The following is a 17,537-nucleotide window of genomic DNA, read 5'->3' on the forward strand; positions in this document are numbered from 1 at the left end:
CAGGCGTATAGGAACCTCGGAAGTAGGTTCATCTTACATGCTGTGATGCGCCCCAGCAGTGAGAACTCTTGGGTCTCCCATCGTTTCAAGTCGCCTTCCAGTTCTTTCAGTAGCCGGGGGAAGTTGGCATTGTATGTGTCTCTTGGGTTAGCCGAGATGTGGACCCCTAGGTAGGGGATGGCCTTCTTCACCCATGTCATCGGGCACATCGCTGTCAGTGGCTCCCGTTCTGCTGGGGTGAGGCCGATGCACAAGGCCGAGGATTTGTCGAAGTTTATAGTGAAGCCTGAGACCTCACCATAGGTGGTAAGTTCTCGTATCGCATGTTTCAATGATGAGTGGGCCTCTGAGATCGTGAGTAGGACATCGTCCACATATAGGGCGATTTTGTGTACTGTTACCTTTCTTGTCTGTGTCATTTCTTGATACCATACCTATCTTACAACTGTGTGAAGGGAGATACGCAAAATATGCCTCGACGTGACGACCCTTCCTTGAATATGCGTAACAATACCCTGCTATGGTTGCAAAACTGCTGTTTCTTAAGCAATTTTCGCTTCTGTGACCTTAGAGGTGGGCGGGGTTTAACTGTAAAAAGGGCTCTGGTTTATAAATCAACGTTGTACAATCCATGATAATGTGACACTGTTGCGATACTTCTATGTTCACTGCATGATCCGCGGCTTGTTAAATAAAAGATTTTTGAAGAAAAAAAAAAAGAATTGGAGCCAGTTAGCAGAGGAGCAGGGAAGAGTCACAGACAAAGCACAAGGCAGAAGTCAGCAAGGCAGAGGGAGATTCAAAACGGGTCACAGCAGCACGAGGTTCAGGACGGAATGCAAGAACAAGAAAGCTTGTGGGTGTGGCAGCTTATAAGCACTGCTAGCAGGGTGGAAAGTCAGAGTGGAGCTGCATGAATGGGATGAACCCAAGAAGTCATAGGTGTGGTAAATAGAAATCTCTGGCATGGACTTTGGGAGAGGACCCTGTGCTGACAAACAACAGGAGTTTTTGTATGGAAACAAAAGCACAATATTGCCGTGGCATTTTTAATGTTGCAGTCCATTAAAAGGAGTCTGTTTGCTCCCAGTCACAGTGAAACCAGTGTGCATGCAACTCAGATTCCAAAAGAGTTTTCAGATTGGGCTGCCAGGTTTTTCAGGTATCTTCAAGGTGCACTATGGGAACTGAAGTCCATGTTTTTGGAAATACAGATTTATCGAAGGAATTAGGTCTTCTTTGGAGATGTTAGACAACACCCTGCAGGTCTTCAGACAGCGCCATCCAGGGGCAGAGATGCAGAGAAGTGACACTATCCCCCCTCAAAGGTCCAGTGCTTGAAAGAAAAAATGAAAAAGTATTCATTATTGTCACAATATGCAAAATGTCAGAAAATACCAGACCCCGCACCAAAAACAGCACACTCCATGTATTGTTGAATGACAGTCTTTCCAGCAGCACAAAGAGACAATCTTCATATGCTCAGAAGCTGCAACTCTTTTCTTGGTTAGCCATTTGGTACTTGGTGACAGAGTTGGAGCCTTCAGGCCTGCAGTCATAGCCTTGGTGTTAGTGTCCAGACAATAAAAGAATTAGGCTGTCCCATGAATGCAATTTATCTGCCAGGGCTCAATAGGAATCAAAGCACAAACCAACAGCAAGTGAGCCCCACACACAATTTGTAAATATTTACATTTGGAAAAGATAATGTAAAAGATGATTGGTTAGATGAGACCATTCGAACTACAGTCTCGCAAAGTTTAAACAAAAAATGTTAGTCCAAAACACACAGTTCATACATGAAAAGAAGCACAAAAATGGAATGTACAACGTACAAAACACTTTGAACTAATATATAAGACAAATTACCAATAGACTGCACACATATAAAACAATTCATCAAATCAGAAACAGAGCTTTTTTACATCAATGCAAAATAAGACATGTATCTGTTGCAACAAAACACATACTAACACAGCCACCAGACTCACAACCTCAACCACTCATCACTTGCACCTCAAACACACTTAATCCTAATGTGTCACTTACAAACTGCAAACAACATACTCATAGAACATATTATCTGAAATTAAAGAAATCAAAGAACTGGTAACTCTCTCTCAGCAGGCGCCACTCTTATTTGAGGATTGTCACCAATGTTTTATGTTTCGAAATGTCGTAAATTGATGTCTAGGACCACACTTCTAGCACAATAAATCATCACATAGAATGTGTCCTTCATATATAGCTGTCAACTCGAGTTCCGGCTGAACAGTGGAAACAGTGTGTCTAAACACACCTAGCCTTCTTCAGGACAGACCTGAAGTCAATCGCTTGTAGATGCGGCATTCATATATGTGTGATAATACTCTTGGCCATTTTTCAAAATCTTACGTGCACGAGAACAGGAGCCAATATCAAAACACCCTGACCCACACAGGGCAACCAGGGGGAATGAATATACCTGTAGGTGTATCAAGCCCTTGGGGTATGGGGAGGCCAAGAACTTAGTTGAGGCCAAAAGATACAATCCTCTTCGAGCAATCTGTTTGTCCAGTAGCTGAACCGAAATCGGTAACACCGACAACAGCAACAAGGATGTTGGAACAGTCTTATAATTTAGACTCTGAAAACTAAGGCAGGACACTGCTTACTGCCTGATTGCCATCCACTTCATACGTGATCCATGCGTGTTAGTGTCCTTGCAGAAAGAAGAGTTCAAAACAACCAGTAACTGGTGTGATATTCCTTGCTTGGCAAACAACAGCATTTCATCAACAGCAGGCAGCTCAGAAAGTGTTGGAGATGGGGCAAATCTTCTTTCGTTGGAGCAATTTCATCACTGGTTGTGCTCACAAGCTCAATAGAAAGGGGAGCTGTAACTTCAATTGCACACTCAGATGATTCCAAGCGATCAGAAGCAGGAGTTAAAGGTGTTTCTTGGTCATTGACTCTGGCAGTGCACTGAGTTCAGTAATAACTCTTCATTATCTGAAAGCATAGACTTCTTAGATTTAGAGCTTGTTGCAGTTATGACTGGATTAGCAGCACCCATGGAGCATTGCAGATGATTCATGGCATCAGCACACGTCGTTGAAAGGTGAACTACTGTCTTTTATTGGATTAAATATTGCTGGAGAATCATACTAATCACAGTGCTTATCATCAGATTGTCAAAGAATGGGATAGAGCTCAATTCTTCCTCCATGGTTTGAGGGGCACGTTTGGTTAAGAAATGGTTTGCATTCTTTTGTGTCTGGAATATTGAAGAAACAGAAAGTGCAACTGGATTGGTAAATATAATTTCAGGTTTGAGGATTGTCATATCAAAGACAAGCGCATCATTCACCTCTGAGCTTAGCACTGGAGCCACAGGTGATTTCAAAGGTATGCTGTGAGCAGGATGTAGACCAGTGGTGGTTTCTGATTCTAGGGAGAGACTGGAGTCCCATGCAGGGTCTGTAGCAGAGGCGAGGATATCAGTAACATAGCAATCGTCTGAAAAGGTAATGGACATGGTGTCAGGAATAGTCCTTACCTGATCGGTGTTCGGGAAAAGTGAAAATAGACTCTCGTTAGAGGGAGCAGAGGCAGCATGGAATGGCATTTTGGGAGAAGCATGGCTTTTCTTAAGTTGTAGTTGGTAAGCATATGCTTTGTTTAGGGCCTCCAACTGCTCTGTATGGGTTCGCATCCATTTATTTAGCTCTAGAACAGGTCTCATTTCACTAAGGGCGATACACAGCATGTCAGGTTTTGGACACTGTGAAGCTAAGTCAGGTGATAAGTACCCAAGTAAAAGATTTTGCCAATACAATTAAACATATTCATCATAAAGATCATGTGTGTGTCTTTTCATCTGCCAGAGGTGATTTTATACTTGGTCTATGCTCATATTAAAATTCCCATACCTTATGTACTGGATTAGCAGGAATAATAGTTGTTGCAATGTGGGCTCTAGCTGGTTATTGGGCATGGGCGCTAGCCGCTGGGGTTCAGCCAATGAATACCAGAGTATGTACTGGTGTCTTGTACATGGGTTGTACCAATTTGACTTTTGGAAAATGAGTGACCTGTTTGGGAATCAGAGTACCAGAAACAGGTTTGGGGCATTGAGTAGCTAGCCAAGCAGATTCTGAGCAAACAGCGCTAGTCACTGGAATCCCCATTACATACTCCGGTTGTGGGCCTGCCACTGTGTGTAAAAAATCTTTGGCTGCAGCAGTGTTTGGACATTGGGCCTGAGGCATAGCAGCATGTGATAAAGGAATACATGGTTTGTGCAAGGACTGAGAGTCGAATGCAGTGTCAGATAAAATGCTAGAAAACACATGGGTGGGCTAACAAAATCTGCAAAAATGCATTATCTTGCTACAGTTCTTTTACAGGCAGGGACTGCGTATCAGAATTGCAAATGTCATAGTAATTTAACATAGAAGGGTCAGAGAGCCAGCGAGTGGAGCACTCTGCTCGCCAATCTTTGTTTTCTAGTACAAGTATGTCTTTTAAACTGGGGGTTATGTTTGTGGTGTTTAGAGAGACTAGATTTAGGCAGAGGCTACTTAAACGGAAAGGAAAGCATTTTAGGTCAGTGTAGGCATTTCCTGCCTACAGGACAGGAATGTATTGTTTGTTGCATTCTGTCAGGGGATACACAGGGCACCCAGGTAGGTTTGGGGAGGCTAGGGGACAGGGAAGCGCATACAGCAAGAGGATAAACAAGAAGGAAGAACAGACAGGGTAAATCAGAACAACGAAACAGGACATTTTTATCCTGTTCCGTTGTTCTGATTTACAGAACTCGATGGTGAACAATAAGTGATGGGAACTATACATCGGACAAACAATGATGAATCCCACTAGGCGTGTACACACACGTTGGACTTGAAACTACCCACAGAAATAAGGGAAGCTCAGTGGCTCTGTGCAAGTTACTCTTACAGACACCACTTCCTGCAAGCTCATGGAAGGGGGCAGCAAGATTGGCTTTTGTATCTGAACTCTAAGGCACAAACAAGGAGTGTACTTACACGGAGAAGCTGTTGTTAGTCCAGCCGGAACATACAATGAATGGCTTCTGTGGGAACAAAACACAATGCACTGTTACATTAAATACACTATAAGCTACAAGTAAAACAATACAAAAAAGGGGCAGGGATTGCCTCCTAGGGTATAGGAGCCAATCTCTGTACAAAGGAATACACAGAAGCACAGGTGCGGACACCATATAAAACTTAGCAGACACTAAAAGCCCCAAAAGGGAGACAAGAGTTCAGAACAGGAAAGCAGGAACTAGGAAAACAGAACACTATAGCATGGAACTGGTGTAAGTGAACTGAGACAAGGTACAGGTACCAGGTAACAGAGGCAAGGTACTGGTACAAGGTACAAGGTAACAGAGACAAGGTACTGGTGCAAGATAACAGAGCAGGGTACTGGTACAAGGTAACAGAGCAGGGTACTGGTACAAGGTAACTGAATCTAGGTAACAAAAGCAGGCTGGAAAACTGGACTGGAAACACATAACCTATACAAGGAAAGACTTTGGAAAAGAGGACTCGAACAAAGGAGAAAGGGTCCAAACAGAAACAGGATAAACAGAGACCGACTAATGGGATAAAGACTGCAAGTAAATGGACCTGAAAGCAAGGGAAATGGCTGAAAAGGGAGCAGCAGAGAGTGACAGGAAACAGCTCAAGTAACAGAGACTGAAAGCTGCAGGGACACAGTACAGGGGCTGGAGCTGGGAGCTGCGGGAAATCAGGACAAGAAAGAGGGGTACATTGCTGCAGGGTGCAGCACAAAGACAAATAGAAAGCACACTTGCAGCAGGAAGAGGGTGCATGGCAGAGCCTGCAAAGCAAGGCTTTAAGAGTTGAAGCCAGGCAGCAGAGGAGCAGGAAAGAGTCATGAGCAAAGCACAAGGGAGAAGGTGGCAAGGCAGAGAGATATTCCACATGGGTCGCAGCTGCACAAGGTTCAGAACGCAATGCAAGAATAAGAAAGCATTATGATTTGGCAGGTTATAAGTAGTACTAGCGTTGTGGAAAGTCAGGGTGGAGCTGCATGATTCGGCTGAACAAAGCAGTTACAGGTGCGGTAAATGGAAATCTCTGGCATGGACTTTGGGAGATGATCCAATGCTGACAAACACTAGTAGTATTTGTATGGAAAAAAAAGCACAATAATTGCTGTGGCATTTTGAACGTGTCCGTTTGCTTCCAGTTACAGTGAAACCGCTGTGCATGCAACTCAGATTCCAAAAGGGTTTCCAGATTGGGCTGCCAGGGTTTTCAGGTATCTTCCAGGGAATTGAAGTCTATGGCCCTCATTACGAGCATGGCGGTCTGGGAAGTACGGTACCGGTAAGCATGCCAGTACCGTACTTCCCGGACCGCCATACTAGGGGCTCTGCTCGTGGGAACCGTTTCACCCACCAGGTTTTTCCTGGTGGGTGTAATGACACACGCGAGCAGAGCATGTGGATGCACCGGCAGATGCAGAGTTGTGCCGGTGCATCCGACGTCCCCATACACGTTCAGCCCTATGGGGCAGAATGGGGATGAGGAGGCCCTTGATTCCTGCACCCAAAAAAAGGTCACTACCGGGTCCGCCTAACTCGACATGACCCAGTTCTTGCCCATTCACGGGTGCCGGAAAAAATGCATCTCTGGCGGCAGCCAGGCTGTTATTAACGGCACGGCTACCGCCAGAGTTGTAATGAGGGCCTATGTGTTTGGAAATACAGATTTATGGAACACATGTAAATAATGATTCAGGGTCTTCTCTGGAGATGATAGACAACACCCTGCAGGTCTACATACAGCGCCACCCAGAGGCAGAGATGCAGAGATGTGACAAGGGAGCTCTCTTGCACCTCTTGTCCTTTCCTTTTCCTCTTGTTTTTCCACCAGTTGCTCCTCACCAGGTCACATGAATTTACCTCCACCCTTCCTAGTAGTTTCTCTGCTTGCCTCCTGAATATGATCTTTACTGTTCCCTTTGATACTTCTGCTGACCTCCTGGTATTTTCTTTTTAACCTCTTCTATCAATGATTTCCTATGAGACCCTCTGGGTGTCTCCCTCTGGCCCCGGTCATCCTAGTCTCTACTATCTTGTCCAACTGCCTCCTTGTGACCTCCTCCTAGCTATTCTCTCCAACATCCTCCTCCTGATGTCTCCTCCCAACCTCCTCCTCCTGTATCCTCCTCCTGCTCCGTTATCATGTACTTTCTTCCACTGCATGTCTAAGTATTGATAGTAAAGTTATAACTATCAGAGGATATTTATTTTAGGCTCATTACTTTTTATGCTGGCACTTGTAGTAAAACAAAACTGTAATCATACTCTTTTTGCTGAACATGTGACTATGAGTCGCAATTTGCCAGTTTGGTTTATTATGTGATGTGTACTTTTCAAGTCATTTCTTTTTTTTATTTTTTGTATTTCTTTATTGGTTTTAACAACATAAAACAAAGCCATTATCATTTATCAAACAGTATACTTTACCAAAAATAAAAGTCCCGTCCCTTACCCCCCCTCCCCACCGACTCCCAAGACCACGGTTAGTTCCCAGTTCACCTCGAGTCTGTTCCCTGGTAAGTGATGTGTACTTTTCAAGTAATTTCTATTATTCAAAGTGTTCTTGTATCCCTGCATTCTACACTTTTTGCAAGCCGATCCCTTGCCTGCCGTGACTCCACCCCTAGATCTGCCCCTCAGCCCTATCTGATCACCCAGACCATTCCCCACAGGAGGTGGTTTCCTGTAGTTCATTGTTTTCAATTTCCAGCAAATCTATCACATACAATTGGTACATGCAGGTAATTTCGCTCTCTACGCCAAAGGCGTCTTCTGTGTGCACTGACCTCATCCCTGCACAGTGTGAGACAGCAGCATGAGTCGCTTGCACACTGCTATTCTCAACTGTACAGTCAGAAGTCACGCACTCCAGCTAGGGAAGCAGGTATGCATTCCTGAAGCGTGCCTAGAGAGATGGGAATCCCCGGGCCTACTGGATCTGAGCCAGGCAACCGCCAGTCCTCATAACATGTTCCAAAAATACATCTCCGGTTATTTACGGCTCCATGCCAGGCTTCTTATTGCAGCGCAGAGCGGTTACAGTCAGGCATATAAAAAAGACCACCACTTTCCCCTGAAGAATGTAGGTAGGCATGGTCATAGTGGGTGAAAATGATGACTCACTTGGGCAAAGGTGGGAACACAGAAGAGCTGCAGACAATTCTCACCAAAATAAAAACACAATAATGCTAATTTATACATCAGACAACAAACAAGCATTGCACTCCAAATAGATTTCGCTGTTGAATAAGCATTGATTAAACATTGACATCATATTCTGATTCACATCCTTTCATAATTGTTAGGTATTGGCATAATGGGCTCTGGTGCTAACATCATATGATTTGATATGATAGTTTATATAGCGCCCATACACAATGTGTTTCAAAGCGCTTCAAGGAAAGGGAGGGAACAAGGGAGAAAATACAATGACATTCTTACAGGCCAGAATGTATCAGGACAGACTCCTGCAGAACTAGGCTGGGGGGCGGGGAGGGGGAAAAGCTGAAAAAGTCGCACAAGTGACGAAATCCTGACACCATGTCTATTTCAGCCCCATGAAAGGACGTTAAAGGATAGTTCCGGGACTTTTTTTTTATTGTCCCTACGGGTCGGCCATGTGTTTGTAAGCATAAATCGGTAGATCGTAGGAAACTTTCCTATGGACCTTACCCGACTTTTCGCCCATTATCGCACTCGAAATCAGCCTCCATTTTGTGATAATCCTATCATTCCGCCGCATCGACCTGGCTCACCTGCCTTTGCGGCACTAAATCAAATCCCCCGCCCCTGAAACAGACTTTATCAAAACATTCATATTCCCCGCCTCTATCCGTGACGTGACTGAGCTGCGTAGGCAAACGCGCCCAGGCGTCTTCTACGCGACTCCACACAGACCCCGGAAATCAACACAGATCAGCTCACAATACAGCGCACCACAATTCGGAATATGAAACTGTACTTTGAAATCAAACCGCAAGATTGTAAATGTGGTAAAGTACATTTATTTGACATCAAATGTTTAGAGAATATTCAGCGATTTGCATTTTTATTTGCTCATGTTCCAAAAAGTTTGTATTGAGGAACGCGATGGTCCTTTGCTGTACACAGGGTCTTAGAGCATCTCACAATACAGCGCCACAATTCGGAATGTGAAACCGTGGTTTAAAAGCAAACGGCAAGATTGTACATTTGGCAAAGTACGTTTATTGGACATCAAATGTTTAGAGAATATTCAGCGATTTGCATTTTTCTTTGCTCTCGATCCAAATTAGTTCGTCTTGAGGGAAGCGATGTTCGTGTGCAGTACACAGGGTGTTGGTTTACGATAAAAATAAGCTCTTCGGTCGCACTGATAATCGCATGGCTGTTCCAACAACGAGGCACTAGGCCACCACAACGGTAGGTATGTTGCATCTAACCGTTAGTACCGCGTAAGGGCATACTTGTACTTGGCGATCGTCCCATAAAATGGTCAGGGTGGTAACGTTGTTCACGCGGAGAAGCAACTGGCGGCTGTAGAAGCCGTCCGCCGGTGTCCGGTACTCGTGACACAGACAGTAGTGAATGATGTACCTAAAAACATAAAAAATGAAATTAGTCTCACCATCAGATCCTTATTAAAATCATAGCGAGGACAGCGCTACTGGGTGTACACAAGTGTTTAAAGGCGTGGCGAGGCAGGGAGGGGGGGGGAGTGGAGTACAAGGTAAGTAGCATAAAATAATAAATAAATAGGGCCAGCTGGTGGCAAGTGCAAGGTAAGTGCAGAACAAGTGCTGGGAAGGGGGGGCTGTAGGATACTGAGACAGTCCCCCAGTGCAGGGGTTGACAGGGAGGCAGTGCAGGTGGAGAGTGGAAGGGCCCAGGACCGAGGTCGCAGACAGTGGACCAGTTGTAGCAGGGGAGAGGGAGAGAGAAAGCAGAAGCAAAGAGGAAGGTTTTGAGGTGCTTCATTAAAAGCAGATGTTTCTCCTCAAGATAGTGCGCGGTAGAAAACAATATGCCACATAGAACGAACAAGTACAACTGAACCCGTCTTTAAAGCCACTGTATAGTAATGAAATTGCGGTATAAACTCATCAAAAGTTACTTACATTATATTTGCATTTTCCATTGTGTCTCTGTGTAGGGCAGACCCGAAACACCACTCCTTCTTTGCCGACGTTACTTCTTCTAATGAACGTGGCTCATCGTTTCGTTTCTGAAATTTTATTCATTATCTTTTCTTAGTCTTTCAGGATGGTCCCGGCCTGTCAAGGTCAAATCACAATAGAACCTTATACTGGGTCGTGGGCCGTTCCGCCACCCGAGCAAAACATCAAAGCAGCTGACCTTCACTTTGAGCGAGCACACATTTCTAGTTAGCTCCAGTTAGTGTAAGGGCATCTTGTCTGCGTGCCTTTTTTTTTATTGTCCCTATGGGTCGGCCATGTGTTTGTAATACGGAAACATTCTATAATTTTTGTAAAAATGATTTATATTACTGTTTGGTTTAATTGCAATGGGCCTGCAACATGAGGAGACTCGAGAGAACAGACAATCAAATTACAATCATTTAAACCGTGATGTGTATTTCTCAATGAGCTCTGCTTTAGGTGGACATGGAACAGAGGCAATGTTGGGTGGCAATGCAGTTGTCCCCTGCATAGGTTCGTTCACCACTCCATGTATGTGCCTATCGAGGACATCTACGATAAGTCTCTCAATAAACTCATATTGCATATCCTCAAACACTGGTTTGATCACCCATTGTTTACTTCTTTTAGTGAAGGCCTTATTGTAGCGAAGCGTCCCTAAAGTTCCGGTCGTCCTACTTTGTTGACGGCCAACATTATGGTTATGTGCCAAGACCGCTAGAAGAGTCCGATTTATCATGCCTTCCATGCCAAAATGCAATCTTTTGGGCCTGTACTTTAGGCACATATTGTGGAACACCTCCAAATCTCCTGTGTGGCAGAATTCCGTGAGTCCCCTCAAATCTCTTGTTATAGTTTTATCAAATACAATCTTTTCAATGGCCTTGTGAGTGGGTGATGAAGGAATCAACCACTTCTTCTTCCGTGCCTCCTCTGTGGACAAATGGCCATGTTCACATTTGTGGAAATGCTCATTTGTCGACCATCGATGTACGTTGCTACAGTGCAACATTACTGACCGCCATTTTTCCAGTAGAATTTCCAACGACCCTTCACATGTTTTTGAGCTCCACCAAAGATGGTTGCTGATTGACTTGGACCACTGTGAAATACCTTGCATATCTTTTTTTTTTCCTGCAGCCGACAATTTTTTATTGATTGTTTTTGCAAGATGCCATACGTCAAATTGGTGATTTATATTTTTGTACTCTTCTCTCATTGTCTTGGCAATTGAAACGTGTCTGTCCGTGGCTATCAGGTCGATCACCATTCCCCGCGATTGTAGTTCTTGCAATGATGCTACAAAGCCAACTTTCTCCATGGCCACTGAGGATGTACTTTGTGACACCTGCACGACCACCGAACTCACAATTTTCTTACTTTCCATGTCCTGAAAGTGGTAGGTGCAGTACTTGGCTGAAAATCCTGGGCTGTCGCACTGTCCATCACCGGCTAGCCTGAAGCGTTTGCCCGCGAATGTACTTTCCATTGACATTTTTTCCATTCTCGAAGGCTTCGCGGATGGCTGGAAATAGATAATCGGTTTGGTATTTGTAGAACTGACTTTTCGCAATGAAATGGATTCCCACAAACTGAAAGAAATACTGTAACTTTTTAAAACTTGAACCACTAAAAAGTGCGGCCGCTGCACAAAGTAGATTGCCTGCTGGCAGTTGCCCCAGCATGGGTTGTGCAGACCATGCGAACGGATGATATTGTGTACAGGTGGCATGTATTTTAAGGTTAGTGCCTCGAATTGCACGAGTCACATTAATCAATGGCTCCCCACATACTTCCCCACCAACCCAATGCCCACATTTCATCATCATAATAATATCCATCAAACAGCTATCGAATACAATGAATTTGGCCTCTTTCCTTATACTGTCACTCTGCATCCCAGCTGGTTCGGCCTGTAACGTTGAGGACATGTCACTCGCATGAAAGGTACAATCTCTGATATCGTCTTCCGCTATGCTGAGTGATATTGATGGTGTTTCATTGTCGTCCACTTCATTCTCTTCCATTGCAACATCTGTTCCTTGTCCGGAGATGGGAGAAAAAAACAATGTCTTCAACTTTCGCGCGCTCTTATTTTTTGCGGGTGTGGATTCTGTGAATTGATCTCCGACTGCATCCAAACTACCAGGAGGACATTCACTATCAATGGCTGGTGGTGGTATAGCTCCGTTGTCAATCACTTCATATTCTTCCCATTGGCACGATGCATCTCCAGTCTCAAGTCCCTGCCAAAAGGTTTGACAAGCAATATCTCTCGTTCGCTTCACTGTCTGTGTAGATCTAGTTCTTACACCCACTCGCAACTAGAGGACAGATTGGAAAAGGGATGTTCAGTTTAAACACAACTTACAGTATTGAACTATTGACAGTGAAAGACAACATAATATAGTGAACAGGACACTAACCTTCTTTTGCTTTCTTTTCTTTGAAACTTTCTTGCCTCGAACTTCAACATCTGGACGCTGTTGCTCCGACTCGTGTGTGCATGTCTCCACTTCCTCTCGCGCTGCAACGACTATATTTTCATGATAAGCACATCCATCACTCACTGAGGCTCCATCGACTCCCTGAAACATAGAACTTTCATTAGTATGTATAATAATATTGAAAACACAAAATGTACTTGGGGACCAATACCCATACGTACATCTCAATAGCAAAACACGAATGAACGCATTGTGTAGAACATTCAAACGACAATAGTTCACGCATTGTTAATCTAGTTAGATGGAACTGTCAAGATCCATACCTCGGGCTCCGCATAGACTTCCATTGATGATATTATTGAAGATGACGCTTCAGCAACTCCCTGAAACACAGTAATTGCATTAGTATGGTTTTCTATTTTGTTTAAAAGAACATAAACTTTCTGCAGGCGTCAACGGCTCATCTAAATAGACCTGCACAAATGATCAGTTGTCTAAAATAAATAATGGATATCTAAATATGATTCGATTTGCTCCATCGTTGGAAGTGTCACCACCCAGAGATCTGCATCAACTACTAGGGGTGATGTTCTTGTTGAAGAAGCTCCGTCAGCTCCCTGAAACATAGTACTTGCGTTAATAAAGAAGGAAGTATAGCGGATGTAATCACGTCATTTGATCTCGCATGATTGATCTGTCAGTATCCATACCTCGAAATGCATAAGAACATCAAGGGACGCTGTAACTGCGGTGCACACTTCTGCAAGCTGTTGCGCCGACCCGTAACTGCATGCTCCCCCTTCTTCTTGGACTAATGCTCCATCGACTCCCTGAAACATAGGACTTTCATTAGTAATGAACACAATATTGAAAAAAGAAGACACATAGGAGGGCGACGACAGAAGGACATACCAATGGCTAAAAACGAAAGAAACATTGTGTGTAACAATCACGCTACAAGAATGCAAGATCTGATGATCTCCATCGATGGAACTGTCCGGAAACGTACCTCGAGCATCTGAGTGACATCTACGGTTGTCGTCAATGCGTTGGACTCCTCAGCATCTCCCTGAAAGACAGTACTTGCATTATTTTGGATAACAATAATTATAACTGAAAACAAAGACTAGAGGACGAGTACTGTGGTGTACCATTAGGTAAAATGATTACACGATCAATTAAAACTATTGATTTACATGCCTAAAACAAGTCAGCGTCAGAATAGCTAAGTAAGATTACCCGATAGGCGCTTGAAGTGGCTGATGACTGCAATAACGACACGGATGGAGAATCTTCCGCCTTCATATTGAGTGGATACATAAATGGGGAAATTATTGTTAGCTAATGCTACACACTACCGCAAGGCCGAGAGACAAATACGTAAACTTGACTCACCAGTGGAGGGATGTGGACGAATAGAGTGGGAATAGCGGTTGAGAGCAATTTTCGCCTCGCTCGCAGTGTTTTCTTCTTTATTAGCAATGATGTGGAGTACATGTCTGGGCTAAAGTGCCTGCTGCAGATGCGGTATCGATCACCCCTCTTGTCCGCAAAGACTTCAAGGACTCTACTTTCTAGCTCAGAGGCTGGATATCCGCAATATCGGACCCATTCTCTTATCTGATCTATTGTCTTAGGGAAAACATGCATTATAGTATCTTCAGATTTGTTATGGGTCTTCGAAGGGCAACCGCCAATGGAACAGGCAGGCATTATGGAAAGTTCTGAAAAGTAAAGATCAACAATTCTCTATGAATACCAATGTGTTAAAACATTAAATGACACATAAAAGGTTCAATGCAAGGTCCGTTTTGGTTCTTGGAACTATACACGTTATTCACATGCGGATAAGTATTTCAATAACTTTCAAAAAATAGAAAAAGTAATTTGACTAAACTCAGAACATGTGACTAGTTCCTTGCATGTACTGTCGTGAACGAAAAGAAAACATGGATGCAATTTGATGACTACTAGCAAATAGATATAAATTAAAAAATTGGACGCAAAATGATTATGGTACATGGACTTACCTTGACGAACAAACAGTTAGATGCAGGGATCAGAGTAGTTTCTTGTCGTAGAACAGGGAGCAGTTCACAGGTTGCAAACTGACGAGTTTGCTCAAAGTGGTCACGGAAGTTCACAGAGACGAAGAGCAGATAACCAGCACCTTCACGGGTTGACTAGCAAAGCGCAAAGAAGTTCTCATTAGAAATATGAAGTGGGTTATAAAGAATTCGAAACAGGGGTGTGTTTGTGAATGAATGACGTGTATATGTCGTGGCATTATGCGGATTGCAGGGGGGCGTCCAGCGTGAGGGGGGATGCTTGGCAGGAGACACGGGTCTGGAGGTAGACATGGGAACAACAACCCATGCTCTATAGACCACTTTGAAGTGTACATGGTCTTTGGCACCTCTTGGCCTTTATCGCTCCCTGACAGCTCCACTTGCCAGCAGCGCAAGTACCCTGGTGCGAACTGCCTTTGATAGGGCGGGGGGTGGATCGGGGCGGTGGTCGTGCAGACAAGACACAGGAAGACTCGTGAATGGAGACACACTTATGTGGATTGCAGGGGGGCGTCCAGCGTGAGGGGGGATGCTTGGCAGGAGACACGGGGTCTGGAGGTAGACATGGGAACAACAACCCATGCTCTATAGACCACTTTGAAGTGTACATGGTCTTTGGCACCTCTTGGCCTTTATCGCTCCCTGACAGCTCCACTTGCCAGCAGCGCAAGTACCCTGGTGCGAACTGCCTTTGATAGGGCGGGGGGTGGATCGGGGCGGTGGTCGTGCAGACAAGACACAGGAAGACTCGTGAATGGAGACACACTTATGTGGATTGCAGGGGGGCGTCCAGCGTGAGGGGGGATGCTTGGCAGGAGACACGGGGTCTGGAGGTAGACATGGGAACAACAACCCATGCTCTATAGACCACTTTGAAGTGTACATGGTCTTTGGCACCTCTTGGCCTTTATCGCTCCCTGACAGCTCCACTTGCCAGCAGCGCAAGTACCCTGGTGCGAACTGCCTTTGATAGGGCGGGGGGTGGATCGGGGCGGTGGTCGTGCAGACAAGACCCGTTTGCCGCAGGGCCTCACCAAGGAGAGGCCATCTAACTGAATGTAAGAGGATGGCTGCAGGATCTACTACATGGAAGGCAGGGGGGTGAGTTTATAAATACCTCACCCTCCCAGGAGAATATATGGGGGTCATCTCTGTACCCGGTGCCCAAAAAGAGGATTTATTATGATCAACCATATTTATTATTTACCTATAACCATGTTTTGTATCAATAAAATCCAACAGCTTTTTATTGCCAACGCTTGATGCCAACCCACAAAATAATATATGTATGACTGCTGCATATATGGGTTCAACGGTTATGTGGATTGAAGGTGTGCGGCCAGCGTGAGGGAGGATGCTGGCCGGAGACATGTGGTGTGACAAGACAAGGCACTGGAAGGCTATTCAACGGAGACACACTAGATTCATTTAAAAAATCAAAACAACCATTGTTAAAATATATGTTGGGCTTTATTTTAGATTTTAATTAAACATAAATAATAAACATTACACATTGTAAAGTTGAGGTTGCAGCACATCGAGGGAAAATCCGCGGTATTGTCCACTGTCACTGGGGAAATGTTGTCTAATGGCAAGTACCGCACAGGCAGGTATTACTCTCCGAACGCGGTGTCCGAGCCTCCCGTGAAGCCACCAAGTGAAGCAACGATAGGCCACCAGCCTGTACCACCTGTGAAAAAAAAAGATGCAAACTGTATTAAACTGACCAAACTTTCTTATCAATGTCGATTCAGGTAACACATGTCATTTTTCTTAGAAAAAAATTATATCTAGAAAATGCACTATATGGAACCAATTTACATGCGTTCGAATGATATGTAAATGTAATTTTATATGTGGGAGACGACCATGAAATAGTGGTGGCATCACTGACATCACAAACAGAGTATACTTACTCGTTACTCGGATTACGCGGACGAACAGTGCCACGAAGTTCGTGCATAAGCACCATCATCATCCTCAACACTGTCCGTGAGAGGCAGGCTTCCCTGAACTCTGGCAGCTCGGTGATGCATTGCGGACTTTGCTCGCCTTCCTGCAGACTTTGCTCGCTTTCCGAAATGTAGGCCAAGCACCCGGAATTTTCACGGCAGCAGCAGTTCTCCTCCTCAGTTGGCATTAGCTCGCACCGATTGCACGTGCACCAGGTGGAGACGCCGTCCATGCGACATGGTCCAGGCTCTTCATCCGTTGACTGGTCCTCCCAACTGCCGTCCGAATCCCCATCGTTTTCGCGTGCTTGCCTTTCCAGTAGTTCCTCCTCGGTGTACTCGGGCTCGTACATATACGGCATTATTGTGGCCATTGTGCGGTAAAGATAGTAAAATAATTTACAGAGATGGTACAGGTGTTCACACGGGCTACAAGCGGCGAAGGTAGCTGACCAGAGCACTGAAACGAGTCACAGAATACTCAAAGTAACACAGAGAGAGGAATGGAATCGAAAATCTGCTGCTGTATGTTGTGAAACGGTCTGTTTATACTTATTGGGGAAAGAGGCGTCCTGCCATTTCCATGGCAACACGTCAATAGCTGAGGCGCAGCGATTGTTGACACGAGACGTGCTTGAAATGGGCAGTACGCGTCTGCTGATGTCAGACTCAGGGGCGGGGGATTTGATTTAGTGCCGCAAAGGCAGGTGAGCCAGGTCGATGCGGCGGAATGATAGGATTATCACAAAATGGAGGCTGATTTCGAGTGCGATAATGGGCGAAAAGTCGGGTAAGGTCCATAGGAAAGTTTCCTACGATCTACCGATTTATGCTTACAAACACATGGC

The sequence above is a fragment of the Ambystoma mexicanum genome, chromosome 11 (genome assembly GCF_040938575.1).
Source record: "Ambystoma mexicanum isolate Mex_15411 chromosome 11, UKY_AmexF1_1, whole genome shotgun sequence".
NCBI lineage: Eukaryota > Metazoa > Chordata > Amphibia > Caudata > Ambystomatidae > Ambystoma > Ambystoma mexicanum.